Source organism: Brachyhypopomus gauderio, chromosome 6 (genome assembly GCF_052324685.1).
Source record: "Brachyhypopomus gauderio isolate BG-103 chromosome 6, BGAUD_0.2, whole genome shotgun sequence".
In the NCBI taxonomy this organism is placed as follows: domain Eukaryota; kingdom Metazoa; phylum Chordata; class Actinopteri; order Gymnotiformes; family Hypopomidae; genus Brachyhypopomus; species Brachyhypopomus gauderio.
Window position 1 is genome coordinate 18,120,986 of NC_135216.1, and position 17,031 is coordinate 18,138,016.

The window sequence follows — 17,031 nt, forward strand, 5'->3', positions numbered from 1 at the left end:
TGTGTGTGTGTGTGTGTGTGTGTGTGTTGACAGAATGGTATGGTTGCCTCCGTACATGCGTCAGCTCCAGTCCAGTGTGTGTGCATAGGACACGTACAAGACGTGATATGTTACCGATTCAGTCCTGCTTGATAACCCCAGTTTGTTCAAATGTAGCTGTCAAATGCAGAGATTTTTGTGTCATATTTGCATATGCAAATCACAATCCTGCTGGCCAATAAATTGAGTCTTGTCCACATTTTCAATGTGTATGCATTCCTCATCTGAAGTGACATATTTATCAGTGTATCAAGATCTGTCTGGAGTTAGCCATAACATCTGTGTGTAACCACAGACCAAAAGGAAGTCTGTAATTACTGTGACTCACTGGCTGATTTAATTTAGCCGTTAAAAAGCTAGAGCAGGTGGTGAAATGCCTCCGCAGGTGTAATTGTATTGCGAGTAAATATTTTATCAGTTTGTTCTGCATCTTGCTGCTACAAACACAACACTGGCTGTCAGGCTCCAGAACAGCTGATGTTCTCTGTCTTTAAGAGAAGAGGGAGGAGCCAACAGCACCTGCTGCAGACGGACCAGCCTGATGGTGACCACAGGGTGACCACGGGGGGGGGGGGCAGGCAGGCCACCGAGATCAGCATCATGCTTCTGAAGTCATTCACTAGCTTGCATTACGTTAATTTAAAGTTTTGGCACCCCGGTGTATATTGGCTTAGAAGACATGTGTTGTCAAAATGGAGATCTGATGCATGAGTGTAAATGCTAATAATCCCTATTCTGTCTGACTCGTGAACTAAATGAGCTATTTAAAGATGTGGTGAAATGTTTTGAAATCTCCTATATGACTATGTATCTACCTGGAAACACGCACAGAACCCCACCAGGCATGAAGAACCACAGACTATATGGGATTGTGTAAGTGCTGCGTATACCTAGTAAATCCCTAGTGTGTCGTCCGCCCCCTCCTTAGAACTGTCGTCGGAGTCAACCCCCGAGCTCGCAGGTGCTGACCAGGGTGCTGAATCCACGCAACGCTTGGCGGTTCAGCACCATTGTTGTGGACCGCCGCACAGGCACGTGCGCGAGAATGGAACCGCCTGACCACCCACTGCTCTCCGCACCTGAAGAGGACGGATGGCGCGAGCCAGTGACGGCAGGAAAAAAAGGACCCGCGCGAGTTGCAAAGGGGGAATGTTACTAACTTCTCTCCAGCCAACATTACTCACCGCTACCGAAAAGCAGGTGGAGCCACTGTGATGCCCTAGTGTCTGGTGTCTCGCGTTAAGGGCATCGGACTCCATCCGGGACATTTCTGCTGCTCCGGCTTCTTTTGGCGTCGTTTCGGCGTTGAGGACAAACTGCGCACGCTATCTCCAACTCCTGCGGCCGCGTGACTGTGACCTGCACATGTAGTAGGCCTCGCTAAATATGGACTTGATGTTAAAATGCTAAATGTATTCCGTATTATATAAAATAACACCCCATGGTCTATTGTTTTTGTAAAGAATCTTCTGGCAACGATTCTTTTTTAAAACTTTACTATATACGTAGATATTTTGCATTAATTATATTGATAATGTTAACGTCATCACAACGTTACTTTATTTTAGCAGTGATTTAATGGAAGGGTTTAGACAACAAGGCATAGTGCTTGAAATCCTGCTCAAACATGGGCTTCGGTGGCGCGTGTATGTTTGGCCGAAGCCCAGCTCGCGCTGTTCTGGTGGGAGGAGTCGGCGGTAGTTTTTCGGTGTGTGGCGCGTGTGTGCGAACATGCGCCAGCAGGACTGCAGGTGTCGTAACTTAGCGCTGAAGCCAAACTCCGCCCGCTTCTCCGCGCGCCCATCTGTTTGGAGATGAGCTCAGATGAGTCGGGTTAAAAGCACAGATGACTAAATGGGTCACAGCGCTGATCGAGACCTCAAAGAAGTGCAACTACTTTCCGGCGTGCTTCACGAGCGCTATTCCATATAGCCTTTTTAAAAATGGTTCTTGTAATATGACTGTTCCCTCGCATTATGCATCTTTTAATTTGATATATGAAGAAATTGGTTTGCTTTTTATTTTAAAGGTAGAATGAACTTTAGGCTGTGTCATGCACATTGCATCCTGATATTGAGGGTTTTTTCCATCTGTGCAAAGGCGCTAATGTCACCAATTTAATTGGAGCCTACTAACTATTATGGCCTCCAAATATAGCTGGAACATCATGCTGAATTTTACTTTTGAAAAACTGTATTTTCTTTTAATCAAGAGTATTAAGTCTTTTTAACCTCTCAGTAATACATAGTTTCAGCACTCATCTATACTTTTGCTGATAAAGCCGAATCTTTACACTTTTTTAGTTTGGTTGAGAGGCAGGTGAGTAAAGGTTTTTTTTTTTTGGTGACGTAAGACGTAAGAGTCTGTGAGCAGATTCAGTTCAGTGTGTGAACCTCACATCTATAAAAAAATTTATACGGAGCTGCGAATGTGTTGAGCTGCCAATGAATTCAGTGGTGAATGTTCAACACAGAAGGTTCACATTTTCAGAGGCAGTTTGTCTTTAGCCCAAGAAGTGCCATCTAACTTCATCTATAAAAAAAGTTTTTAAAAGATTCCTTACTCTACAGATTTATGAAGTTTTCAGAAAAGCTATAGAAAGTTTGGTAACATTCTCTTACTCATTACCAAGAGTTGTTTAAAGAACAGAGGACAATATACTAAACTGTAGGCTATGTAGAACAATTTGTATGGTATACAAATTCCACAAATAAAGTAAGATGAACACCCATAACAACCCCAATGATATGTAGGATCTTGAGTTCAGGATTCCTAGGTACATCACTTCTCTTCAGGAGTGGGAGTTCTTGAAATGAATGTATATCCAACCAGAGAATTCTTAGATATTGTCTTATATTGTTGTAGTGTCTACAACAGATTATAAATACCTAACAACACATACTGACCATGTATTTTAATGAACATGCATCAGATTGTAAATACGTGGCCACACAAACTGACCTGTGTGACATTCTTGCAAGGCAGAGCAGCAAGATACAAGATGCAGCGATGTAGTTCTCTTTGTTTGAGGACAAAAAAAAAAACCACAGTAAGGACACTAAAGTAAGGACACTAAAATAGCATATTGAGAACACAGACTGCACTAGTGATGGGACAGGCTTGGGTCAGGAAGACCACAGACATGGTGGCCATGTGAATCATACTAATGCAAAACACAGTAGGGAGAAACCCATGAGTTTAAATGGGTCAGTGGGTACAGGTGTGTGAGATCTGTGATTAGTATTCTGAGGAGGGAGAATAGAAACATAAGGGGGGGGGGTGTTGTGTTCCTGGACTGTGATTGGCTCTCATGTGAGTACTGTGAGTACTGGATGCCAGCCAGGATGTACTTTAATAAGAGGTAAACAGATCTTAATACCTCAATAAATTGTAAATACCTGGCCGCACAAGCTGAACCTGAACTCATACTCATGAGTACTCATACAACAAAAAGATCTTCTAACAATACGTTTTCATAAACCCTGAGATCAGTTGTTATATGTCATAAATAATAATGTAATGTTTAATATACAGTAAAATGTTTAATATTTACTGTATGGCTCAACCATTCTCTCTGTTGGACATCTATGGATAACCACTGTCAATATGAGCCCAAAGGGTTTCTAAGTATTGACTTAGAAGTGAACAGCCTGCTGTTTGTTCAAGTGGTAAATATGGGAATCCAATAGTTCAAGCATTGGGTTTGACCTCTTCAGAATGTAACGTGGCCTTCAGGATTATCGGCATCCTTGGTAAATGATGAGTAAAAACAATTTATTTATCAATTTATTTTTATCTGAAAACATTTTAAAAATCAGTAGATAAATTAATAAAATTATTTTTTTTAATTGCCAAATAACTGGTGTCCTCTATTACTCAGGTGTCACTTTGACTGGCATCCATGCATTTCCTAAACTTTCCCATTTCCAAGATCACAGTAATGATGTAATGGTGGATGGGAAGCCACATATAAGGAGGCCGGAGCCCAGGTGCCAGAGCTCAAGTGCCGGAGCCCAGCGGCCGGAGCCCAGGGGCCAGTGCCCAGGGGCCGGAGTCCACTCCTCCTTATCAGATTTCTCCAGATCCTAGAGCCCATCATCTGTACTATTGATCTCTTACCCTGAGCTTTACTCCACAGATTTTCAGAAGGGCTTCCATCAGGTTTGCCTGTGTTGATGCAGTCTGGATCAATGTCCACATGTTTCATGTAGCCTAGCTTTTAAACTGCTTGGAAATGATTTACAGTGTTTACCTTCTGTGGTGTAAAGTCTTATGGTAACTGTGACACCAGTTAGCTTCCACACCATAAGGTCACTGCCTAGCTGTGACAGTGTTTGTCTTAAACAGATAAAGCAACTTTGTGTCAGTTAAATTTTGATCATAAAAATTTATAGGGATGCCAATTAATTTTAACACTTGCTTTTGAACATTTTTTTCAACTCACTGAGAGGTTAGCCTGAGATCAAGCTGACATTTTTATTGCTTTGCTAAACTATGACTTATAGAGACAACCCAAGATTCTAACTAATTTGATACTGGTATCTCAACACAAGGATCACAAATTCCCAGTAAAATATCATTAAAGCAGGCTATCATCAGGGCTACAGAACAACACTGGCCAACCTCAAAAACAACAGCATCAGGTCATCCAAAGCAGACTTGTATGTAGAACATGGGTAACCTGCACTTCTCAGATGCACCTGTTGGCATTTCTCTTGTCTAAAGATGTGACAATGAACAAAATCATGTCCTAAGCTTAACCCCATCAGATCCAATCACGTCCTAAGGTGAACCCCATCAGATCCAATCACGTCCTAAGCTGAACCCCATCAGATCCAATCACGTCCTAAGCTTAACCCCATCAGATCTAACCCACATGCTCCGTAGAATGCAGCACAAGCATCACCCAAATGCACTTTTAACTTATTGGTGGCAAGACGAAGAATTGTAATAATGCTCTTGACAGGCCAAGTCCAGACCAACCTGAACCACACTGAGCAAGCAGTTCACTTACTGAAGACAAATACGAAAACTGGACTACGGAGTCAAAAACAACACCAACAGTGTGGCAGGCCAATTACTTCACAACTGCACTACCTGTAGTGTCAGCACTGTAATGGGAGCCTGAGCTCTGACCCCCATGGCAGCTCAGAGAGATTAGGAGTGTACCAGTTTGACATTTAAGTGTCGTTAGGTGGCTGAAACAGTGATAGCCAGGGTGGAAATGAGACAGTGTTGGCGTCCTAATGACCAAGGGGGTGAGATCCCCATGCACTGGCCTGTAGACTGCAAACAAATGTCTCTTTGGGAACAAATAGCCCTACAGTTGCAGCAGAGCCTTTGTTTGAAGAACACTGATGCTTAATTAATGATCAGTGACCCATTAGAGATATGGGGACCATTTACAGTGCTGCTCCTGTACGAGCACAGAATACCAAATAGTGTTGGCTGGGAAGAGAATGCCAGTCACTGACCTTCCAACTCCCCCTCCCGCTCTGACTGGCTTGTCTCTTAAGTACTACCATTTAAACCCTTAACACATGATCAGCCATACACGCATCATTCCAAAGAACATATATGGCAATCCCAGATAACCTGTATGAATTGCCAGGTGATCTGATGATAAAGACAGCAGGTGATTCTTCTATGAATGTGTTTATTGTTGCAAAGCTTCAGACCAAATCAATTTTGTATGCTTTTTTTTGGGACAACTGGAGTCATGTCATGATTGGATCAGCGCATCGTTGGAGTCTGTTGATTTGTTGTACACGTACAAACCCCGCCTTGAAACCATCTCTTTTCTACGATGAATAAAAACAAAATCAGAGCAACCAATTATCTGCAGTCAAGACCACCATGATTAGTACACAAGGGACATCTGAAAAAACTCGCTGATAAATTGTACATTGTTCCTCAACAGCAGCAGTCTAGCAAGGCACTCTGTGAAAAAAAACAATGGTGAAATGTTCTAGGGATGCTGATGTCAAGAGTGTAGCAGATACTGACCTTTTTCTCAGTAGGACTCTGAATTGGTCAGCGTTACCTATCCTATTTCAGAATCTGTCAAAAGCCTGTATTTTTAAGAATTGTGTTTCTGGGGGCTTAGACTGACTGCATTCTATATTTCCTATATGTATGTGTGCAGCGCTATATAAAACTCTCCTTTAATATATGTTCTCTCCGTGGGCCTGTGTGGAACAAATCCCAAGCTAAACCTGTGTCATGTTCCTACATTGGAATTCTTATGGTTGTCTGCTCATCACCAGTGGATGGGATTTTAATCTGCTTCCCGATGGTTCTGGCGCTCTAGGGACCCGGCGGACGCCCCCTCTATGCTTCACAGCCGTGACGTTGAGCGCAGCCCAGCTAGCCGATCTCTGCAGCTCCCCAGCGCTCCGGTGAACAGGAACGTATTTGTTTCTACCTAATTGAACAATTATGACACAGTGTATTACTCGCTTTAGGCTACTGCATAAATGCATTTTTGGTTTTATTTAAAAGTGAACTCTTAAGAATGATTTTGCATTCCTAAATGCAACAGTTAAATGCCTGTCTAATTCATGCATTCATTCATGACACACACATCCATCCATCAAATCTGTGGTCATTTTGGTACCATCTGGTCAGGTGCGGAACAACATTGATCATGTACTAAGAGGGCAGGAACTGCATATTCCTCAGTCATACTCGCTGTTGCAAGGCAACAAACACGCTGAGCATTCTTCAAGTGGACTAAGGTGGTTCTACATGATGGATGTCCCTAAAAAACACCAACTCTTTCACATCGGAGGTGTGTTAGTGGGGGTCCAGGATGAACTTGCTGTTGTTTGATATGTAGCGAAATAAACATCAGACATTGGACACAAAGGGGGTCGACCATCAGTCATGTACTGGGGCTCCACATACCATCAAAGATTAGACCTCAACATTCTCTGCTTACGTTTGATTTGTTCTGAACACAAATGAAATTTCTTGCCTTTGGTTTTTCTTACCCACTCTTACAGTGGCCAGAAAACCCAGGACACAGTAGTCTCACCCAAGCCTACGTGAGCACAGCGTTGCCTCGTTAATGAAGCACTTCCTCTGATGCAAGAGCTGTCAGCATGGGCCGTGTGTTTCCACAGTGCACCTGCGAGAAAACCCCTCTGCTCCGCCACGGCGACAGTCGGCAGGCTCGGGATGACATCACGCTCCCTGATCAGACCGCGTCTCCGTGCAGCTGACGCTGTGGGGACAAACATGCTGAACTTACTTTAGTCTCCAAAATGGATCCTCTCCTTTATCACCTTCCAAGCACACAGTGTTCTCCTGCCTGTGCCTTCACCACTGCTGCCCGTGCTCATGGGTAGAAGACGTGCCACGGGACATGAAGGAGAACGAATACAGAACATTAAGGTGCGTTCACAACATCCAGGCCCCTCCTGGCACCTCAAAGACTGCAAAAATAAACATCTCTGGAGGTAGAGCAGTGTGAGAGAAGGTGGTGTGCTCTGGAAAATGAGGCTTTATTTTATTATAGGTAAAATTACTTACAAAAACATCCTGACAGATGATAGAATAAGTGATTGTTGTGGTCTTTTCAGGACTGAGTCTAGATCCTGACTTGAATCGCTGCCTCTTTGCCTGATTAATCTCTCCACCGTTGTTGGCTAAAATATGCAATCAATATCTTGTAAAGTCAAATGATTCTTCTGAACTGAGTCCTGTATTTCCATTTCTGCTTATTTCTCCACATTTTTCTGCATGATGACAGTGAATATGTGTATCAATTAATTCTCTGCTTCATATGGAGTAGGCCTATCATTAATAACACTCCACACAGCACTTCCAATTGTTTCTTTGACAGGACTGTGTCCTGTTTTATCAATAACCATCAATTTCTACAACATTTTGCTAGCAGTTATCTATTTCTAACTTGTCAAATACACACAGAGGCACCGACGTGTTTTATAAATAACGCTCCTGACACACACAGTGGCGTTAAAGGAGGAAATGTTTGGGCCACAGTGTGAAAGGTCATTTCATCTGGGAACATTTTTGCTCCTGTTTTGTTGCTAGGTAACAAAAAAACTTTCACATTTTAAATATTAACTTATCAGCAGTTGCTAACAAGATTGCAATCACCTGCAGATGTTTACCAACGGCAATAACAATCTTTTGTGATTTGTCATATGAAGGCATATGTATTCAACAATCACAAGGCATGCACAAAATAACACAAACGCAACATGAAAAATTGTTTATTTTGAAGTAACCCACTGACATCATTTGTAGTATGTCAGCTTTAAAAGACGTTTGACAGTTGGCATCTGGATGTTGAAAGCAAACAAGTGTTCCAAAGACACCAGAGAGATGCACTAGTCACCTACACTACACAATGATATTAGTGAAGGTAGCACCAGTCTGAGCTCAAACACACACAAACTTCACGAGCAAATCAGGACAGAGGTCATAAGATAACGCTGACTGAGACTGAAAAATGGAGACCTAACAGGACGAAAAAATAGTAAACTGTGTGACCCAGTCTAAATATAAACATTTTAACATAAACATGATGGAAGTTCTTATGGATGTTCAGGACTGACTGTGACATAAAATGTGTTTAGTGGCAGCAGTCTTCAAGCCTTCTAAAAGACACACTTCAAAATGATGGAAGTTGTGCCTTTAAACACCAAACGTGTTGCATGGGGTGTTTGATAACAGCTGCGTTTCAGCCGATAATTGCAGCGCCCACTGGGATTCTCACTCTGCTTTGTGTGTCTGAGTGTCTCTGAGCAAGACAAACACTGCAAACTGACCCCTACAGATTAGGCTTTTGTGTTTTACGCTTCAGGCCTAGCGTCAGTCTCTGTTTAAACACCCTAGCCGTGCCTTGAAGAATGTTTCAGTGCGGGTGAATAACAGACTGCTTAGATGGGGTTTGCGGGCCAAGCCAGAATGATGGTGAAGCAGAAGCAAGCCCAGCCACTACAGGCTGACATCACGACATGTGCGGTGGAGTGACTGTGAGCTGTGCCAATCAAGTCCTTATTGACAAAAAAAGTTAATAAAAAGATAAAGCTGCAAATCTTTTCACACTGTTTAACAGCTGTGTCATGTAATACCAGGGAAAAACCTATATATAAAGAAGACACATGGTTAGCCCTTTAATGAATACTAATACATACACAACAGTGAACAACGAATGTCATGGCAGTGCGGGTGGTGTTACACACTGCATGAGCACCACACTCATCTGGAATGTTAATTAGTTCAATTAGCTCATGAACTCGGGTAGGTGTGCGGGGGGGGGGGGATAGGGTGGGGGGCGGGGGGGTTTGTGCTTCCTATGGTGGGGGAACATGAGTCCTCCTTGAATCCAAAGTGTGTAGTACATACTTGGGCTGTGTACGTGTGTAGTATATACTCGTGCTGTCTGCAAGCCAACCCAGATACACAGAATCTAAGAGCCCTTTCAAAGATTGTAGAGCTTGTGTCAGGATGAGCAGGAGATTTTAAAAAGTGGATTTTGATTTTCAGTTTTAATCAGCAGATACCGTAATTTTTCCAGTCATAAATGTCATAGTTGGATGAGATGTTCTCGTGACCTCTTTCTGAAGTCAGTTGCCCCCATGTGGGATCTTCACTCCTAGTTGTGCACACCTCTCCAGTGGATGACTGGCGTCTCATCTACTGTGGTCCCCTCTGCTACATGCTGTTTTTCCATCAACCCCAGACTGGGGTCTCAGCTGTTCCTTGAGCACATTGGACAACATCGATTTCTCTCCCTTTTTAACCTCATCAGCATTCTACAGCTGTGACTATTAGCCACCGAAGACCCCAACCATGACTGTTTGAGAGGTTTCCCCCAACAGATTGTGAATGTGGATTAAATATTTATCACATGCTTGGGCATTTCATCAGACTGGCCGCGGAGAGACTCGTGGGACGAAAGGATGTGTGGACAGGCTCTGTGTTTTAACTCAGGACTATGAAGACAGGCCTCTCGTGTGCACTAGCGTGCCTCCGTTCACCACTAACGTGCCTCCTTAGAGCACGTCCCTGGCACACTACCATCAGAGCAACTCCAACAAACAAGTGTGACCAAAAGGTTTGCTGCTCCTCTTCCATCTGTGCCAAACTCGTGTTTTATTTAAGAGATCGAATAATCCATCCAAAATGGCCTCCTCCCTTTATTGCCTGAAACAGGTGTCGAGAGATCTGTCAACAGATTTTTGTAGTGCGTCACCTGAAAAGCACGAGCACCAGAGTAGTAGTGCTGGTGATGGTGACACAACACTGCTTATCTGGGTCGCGCATGCTACAGTAGAGGAGGATGCTAATGTGCTCTGGTGCATTACAGAGATGTTCAAGTGCTCAAATGGCAGAACAAGGACGGATGCTTTCAAAGGGTGTGAGTTCTTTTCTTGCTAATGTTCATTTGTGACTGAGGACTGAGTTCCGTAGCACTTTACTTCCACTAAAGTGGCAGATGGCTTATCATAACATCACAATATTTAGAAGTCAACTGCACACTTGTTCTGATGTGTTGAAATCATTTTCTCTGCTCATAGCTCAGACTTCCCTTTTGGCCATGCATGTTATATTCTACTGTTAATAAGATGGCATAAATAATTTTTTACTAAGGCTGCAATTTCTATTGGACTTTACTGTAGGTCATTAATAAAACAATGAGTTTATTTAGCCCCAAAATTTCACACCAGAAAAACAAAATGAAAACAAAAATCACTACCAGGCAACAATAAGTAACACCCTCCCCCACCTTCCCCACCCTTCATCCACCCTTCATCCACCCTCCCCCACCCTTCATCCACCCTTCATCCACCCTTCATCCACCCTTCATCCACCCTTCATCCACCCTCCCCCACCCTTCAACCACTTCATCCGCTGTTTTCATTTGTTTGTTTTTTAATACCAAAACAAAAACCAGTTTGTTTTCTGATCAGTAGCTGATCTTTCTTCATGCTACTTAAAGCTAAACTCCGCCTGAACTACGTGTTGTACTGACACTAGCTCGGGGTGTTAACGAGGCCACACTGCCGACGTGACCTCAGTTCCATCACGCTTGCAGTTTTACTCTTTATAGTTTAATACCAAACCTTCTATGTGCATGTCAGTGTAATCACTGGCTTGAAAACCTCATGGACATTCCAATATTCTATGATTTCACTGATCAATTGCCAAATAAAATCCAGATCTATGGAGATATATAGTAGAGCACCATGTGTTGTGACTAGCTGTTTAAATTTGGATTCACACAGTTTCATGGCCCAGCTAATTAGCACCTTTCTAACTTGGCAAAAGGCAAGGAGACACATGTACAACAAACAATTTCACGTCTCATAAGTTCTGTACCTAAATACGCTGATGTTCACAAGCCAAACTGCAGTCTGTGAATGGTCCCTCAGACACCCATGGGCTGCGTCCTGGGGAGGTTGCTCTGCTCCTGTCCTGGCCATCTGGAGATTTCCTCATTGGATGGTCATCTCACATTCATCCCTGTCCCACTGTGAAGTGTGTGTTGTTGTCTGGGTCTGGAGATTAAAGCCACAGTCACGTGTCTTCTCAGTACATGTCTGGTAAGAGGTCTCTTTGGATTCGTCAGTGGATTTGTCAGGCATGCTCTGTTTAACAGTAACACAGGTTGTATTTAGACCCAAGGAAATATGGGCCGACTCAGAAAATTAGTCAGAATGAATGAAACTTCGATTTATGTGGCACCTTTCAAGAATCCAAGGTTGCTTTAGAATCAGCACAGGTACAAGCTTACACAGCCAATCACACACAGCATACTCTCTACAGGAAACCAGCACCCCTGGAGGACTGAATCAGGTGCAGGGAGGGGACAACACCCAGGACAGAGCACCATCCACCTTACGTTCCTGCACAGACACTCAGACAACTGTTCCAACATTCATTTTGTCACTTAATCTCCCAAATTGTTCATCAAAACCCAGGCCAGCAGGTGCCATGTTCCAAGTAATCTGGAAGTAATCGTATTTGCCTAAAGAACGCCCGGACCTGAAGACTGTGTTCAGTGGGATGTGAAGGACCTGGGACAAAGGCCTGATAGGGACAGCTTGAATCACTTCCTGATTACTCACACACTGCACTTTTGTATGGATCACTTCATGGGCCTCCCAGACAATAGTTGTGCTGAACGACTCTGCCAACAGGTTGCTATAACAGTCCTCTCAACAGGTGTGCCACGACAAGCTTTTGTGTGCTGTCTGTGTCAAGTTTAATATTTGTTCTGCATGATAACACACACACAAACACACACACACACACACACACACACACACACACACACACACACACACACACACAGAGGGGAAGAGGCAAATTTCTTCTGGTCCTCTCAATCACTTCCTTCATATAGTGTAAAAATGTAAAAACTATGTTCAATGTAAGTCCACAGCTCTGTACATTTTTAAGAGGAGTCATACAAATAAAAATAAACGCAGAGATATGAAATGCAACTGTGTATGAGCAATCACTGCTGATGTGTGATTCAGCTTGAAGGTCTCCTAGGAACACCATTTCAGAGAGCACGCTCCTCTGAAGAACCATGTGCTGAGACTCTGCAGCCCAACATTTCCCTTGTAAATTATTGGCAATGTCCCAGCAGCCACTGATCTAAAACATCTTAGATAGTGTCAACACGTCCAACCCCCACCGTCCGAAATGAGGGGAATAAATCATAGAGTTATATTGGGGGGGTTTAGCCCAGAATAAAGTGAAGGAAGACAGGAGAAAGGAGGATAAAAGGAGAGACAGTCTAACTCCAAGCCTGGGGCAACGACAACGAGCTAGCAGGACTACAGAAGTAGGATGAATGTCTGGAGAAGCTTGGGTTGATAACAGAGCAGAGAGCTGCCTCAGGAGACAACCACACACTGGACTACTGCTGTTTATTTGCTTCTCAGTTGTACACATTGGGTGCCCGGCCCAGGTTACACTTTGAAATTTTACAAGGTTTACATGTTAGCTATGTTTGCCTATGTCAAAATGAACTCACCAAGCAGTCAGTGAAAGTCCAACTTAAAGGCAAAGAAGAGGCACGTTTTTATTGGTTTCTAATTGTTAGTGTTATGGATGAAATTGCTCCACTCAAAGCCAAAACTATTTCAGGTAAACAAAGAACACCATGAAGAAATGCAACTGCATTTCCCCAACCCCAACCGAATCCTAATCCCAACCCTTAACCCCTAACCTCAACCATTATCCTAACCCCTAACCTATCCCCAACCCTATTTCCAACCCCAACCCTAATCCTAACCCCAACCCCATAGGGGTTGAACGCAGATGAATGTAAAATAAATGTAAAATATATGTAAAATGTAAACTACGGATTCACAAAGAAACCTACAAAGACATATGCTACATGTTTACAATATAATTATATTTACAGCAAGGGAAACCTTTTTTTCTCAACAATAACATTAACAACAGCAAATTACTCTTCTCAATGGTTGACAAATTAATAAATTTGCTCACACAAATGGCCCCTGAATTAATTTTGACTGAACAATGTAATGAGTTTGCATCTTTTTTTAATTTTCAAATATCAGACAAGCTATTAGTCTGTCTCTACCCTCAAATCAGCCTGTGATTGTCTACGGCCACGTACAATTATCATGGAAATGCTCCACTTTAGTCCTGCTGACAATAATGTTTTACTGGAGGCAGTGAGGCACCTTTAAATCATCCACATGCACCCACCCCTCCCCCCACCTACTACTTTATAACAGATGACGTAGTTCAGATAGTAAACACTTCAGTCTTATTGGATGTTTTTCCTAGCGCACTAAAACCTGAAAAACCTGGAGGCAACAGTGCTAATTCCAGATCTATCTCAAATCTACCTTTTACTGGGAAAATAATTGAGAAAAATAGTTTTCAAGCAACTCACTGATTTTCTAAATCTAGTCTAAACAGCCTAAACAAATTTTAGTCAGGATTTTGACCTACTCACAGTACTGAGGCTGCGCTAATTAAGGTAATTAATGACATTCATCTGAACACAGTTTCAGTGAAGCAGTCTGTTCTGCTACTGCTTGACCTTAGTGCAGCCTTTGATACTGTAGACCAGAACATTCTTATAGATAGACTAAAGAAGTGGGTTGGTCTCTCAAGAACAGTTCTACAATGGTTCAGTTCTTACCTGCAAGGCAGAAATGATTTTGTTGAAACAGAAAATAGGATTTTTTGAAAGAGTGTGAATGACATGTGGTGTTCCACAAGTTTCGATTCTCAGGCTAATTTATGCACATTTGATCATCCTAAGAACATCAATAAGATCTTGGGTTTCTTGATGAAAATTGAGAAACTCATCCATGTTTTTTATGCACCTTATATCATCTTAAGAACATCAATAAGATCAGAGATTTCTTGACTAAACCAAATCTTGAGAAACTCATCCATATCTCTAGCAGGGTTGATAACTGTAATGGCCTGTTAACAGGACTCCCAAAACAGTCAAACAGCTACAGCTGATTCAAAATGCAACTGCTAGAGTCACTATGAGCAAACAAAGTGATCACATCACCCCCATTCTTAAGCTCTTACACTGGTTACAGGTACAATACAGGATACACTTCAAGGTGTTAAGGTGTTTTCATTCAAGAAAATCATTAATGTCACACTTCCCATACTTCTTGATGTTCAGCGCCCTTTCTTTATGAACTACATGTCCCAGCAACCACCTGTTCAATGCCAAACTGTCGCCCACCCCAATCCACCTATCAGAGCTCCTTTCTCTGATGATCCTCTTTCGACTACTAATTATTACCATCTGTTCATTGTATGTAGTGTTTAGCTCTATATTAAACCAGTTCCAGTTGACCTTTGTGAAGTATTTCTATGTGTGCCATGTGGGGTTCTCAGTGCTTGCCTGGTCGGTTTTCTGGTTTTTGCCTTAATCCCTGTTGTTCAGGCTGAATGTTTGGGTTGTCTACCCTGGTTCTGAATGTTTGGGTTGTCTACCCTGATTCTGAATGTTTGGGTTGTATTCTCTGGTTCTGAATGTTTGGGTTGTCTACCCTGGTTCTGAATGTTTGGGTTGTCTACTCTGGTTCTGATCTTCCCAGTTCTCCTCTTCTTGCTTCACCTACCTCTTTTGTTTGGGTTGCCTGCTCCTTGGTAATCTTGCGCCTGCTTATTAACTGGGGTGGGTGGATCGGATCCCTTCCAATACACCCAATGTTTACTCCAGTTTGCGCTTTTGTATTGTGTCTGCAGCATTACTAGGTTGGCATAACAATGGAGTATCGCATTGTGATGCATTTTGCTCTGACAAAACACAAACCCCAAAGTGCTGCAGGGCACGATTACCGTGCAGATGTTCTGGTAGGAACGCTCATGTTCATCACCCTGTTAGTTGTGTGGATGAACATCTCAGCAGTATTCACCATTACACACCGCTCATCTTGTGCAGTGAAGAAATGTGCTTTTGTTGTGTTGTGTACAGAGACAGCAGCCCATGTGTTGCCTGCGTAACGCACGCTTTTGTGAAGTCTGATGCATGCGTACGGCTGGGATGCAGATCCTGTAGTCAAACTGCACTATGAACTATTCAGATATCATAACCAATTCCTTCTGACTCACATTGTTTCTGTTCGGTTGACGTGCTTGGAATTCGGATGCAGGAAACATACAGACCCTGATCGAAGTTACACATTGTTATTGCTTATGGACACAGATGCAACAAAAGTGACCACATGGATATCCTTGTATATGAGATGTTGTTTTCCTTTGTAAATTTTTATAAACAAATTTTAGGTGAATATTAAAGTTAAGTTTCACAGTAAAGCAATGAAAAACTGCTAAATATGCTACAAATTATGCTAGAATATTCTCTAAGGGCATACAGTTTGGAGCTGTTAATGTAAGGGTTATTGTCTCTAGAGCATGGTACATATGTCAGTTTTGTAAATGGAGTTTCTGTATGTTTTAAGGTATACCGCATATTCATTAAGAATTCATTGAAATAAAGACCTCTTGGGAGTTAAACATTTCAAGCTACAATGGTTTGGGAAAAAATAATCACAGCATAATTACTGAGCTTAAAATAGGCTAGTACCTACTCTGTCAGTGTTTTCACAATGTGGCTTTTAAGAATGATGGAAAGGGTGTGGCCTGTGTTGGAAGATTTGCATTTTGCAATTAATATGCAAAGTAATGTCACAGCATAATCAATTGGCATAAGGCCACATGTATTAACTCAATAAGGTGCTTCTTCATTGTTTAGTGTTCACACACATGTGCGAATGCATACACACACACACACACACACACACACACACACACACACACACACACACACACACACACAGCACACTTCTGTGGGATTAGATTTATTTTCTGTGCATGTGAGGTCAATAAGTTTGCTGCTAGCAGAGTCTCAACTGCAGCCTGTGAAATGGACATGTTGGTAGCGGTGAGGAGAGTGCGGTGATTCAGCCTGGCGCAGTGCTGAAGGAGCCCTAGTCCACCAGGGGGAGCTGCAGGCACTGGGACTACGAGGCCACCCATGTCTGTTCCCACTGCAGCGGCTGCTGGGAATCCACACCCAACTTTCAAAACACCCAACTTCCAAAAAACAAGCCGCTTTTTGGTGCCCTTAGGAAGTCCTGAACAGAATCTAATTAACATATACCCCCAGTATATATCCAACCATGATTCACCCATCTCCCTGATTATGGAATTATCTGAAGCTTCCAACACCTGGAGATGTGATGAACTTGTCTGGAAAAGGTTGTACTTTGCATTTAAGTATAGCGAAGATGATGCCTGTGGAGGCAAAGCTTACTCTACGGAGATGGAACTATTGCAGTTAGACATCTGCATGATTAGCTATATTTTGGGACTACCAAATCTCCAAAACTGCAATTTAATCTTGCCTCCATGCCAACTAACTATTTGGAGATCTTACCAGGAATACCTCTGAAGCTAAATTATTTTTGTTCAAACACTTGGTAGTGGGCATGG

The 17,031-nt window shown here is 42.6% G+C and overlaps 1 long non-coding RNA gene across 1 annotated transcript; it reads left to right on the plus strand.

Annotated features, from left to right (window-relative positions):
• Positions 1 to 862: 862 nt before the first annotated feature.
• On the plus strand, positions 863 to 9,295 carry LOC143516251 (uncharacterized). Its single transcript, XR_013131622.1, has 3 exons — positions 863 to 1,409; positions 6,350 to 6,829; positions 7,044 to 9,295. It is a non-coding gene; the product is annotated as an uncharacterized LOC143516251 (long non-coding RNA).
• Positions 9,296 to 17,031: the final 7,736 nt, after the last annotated feature.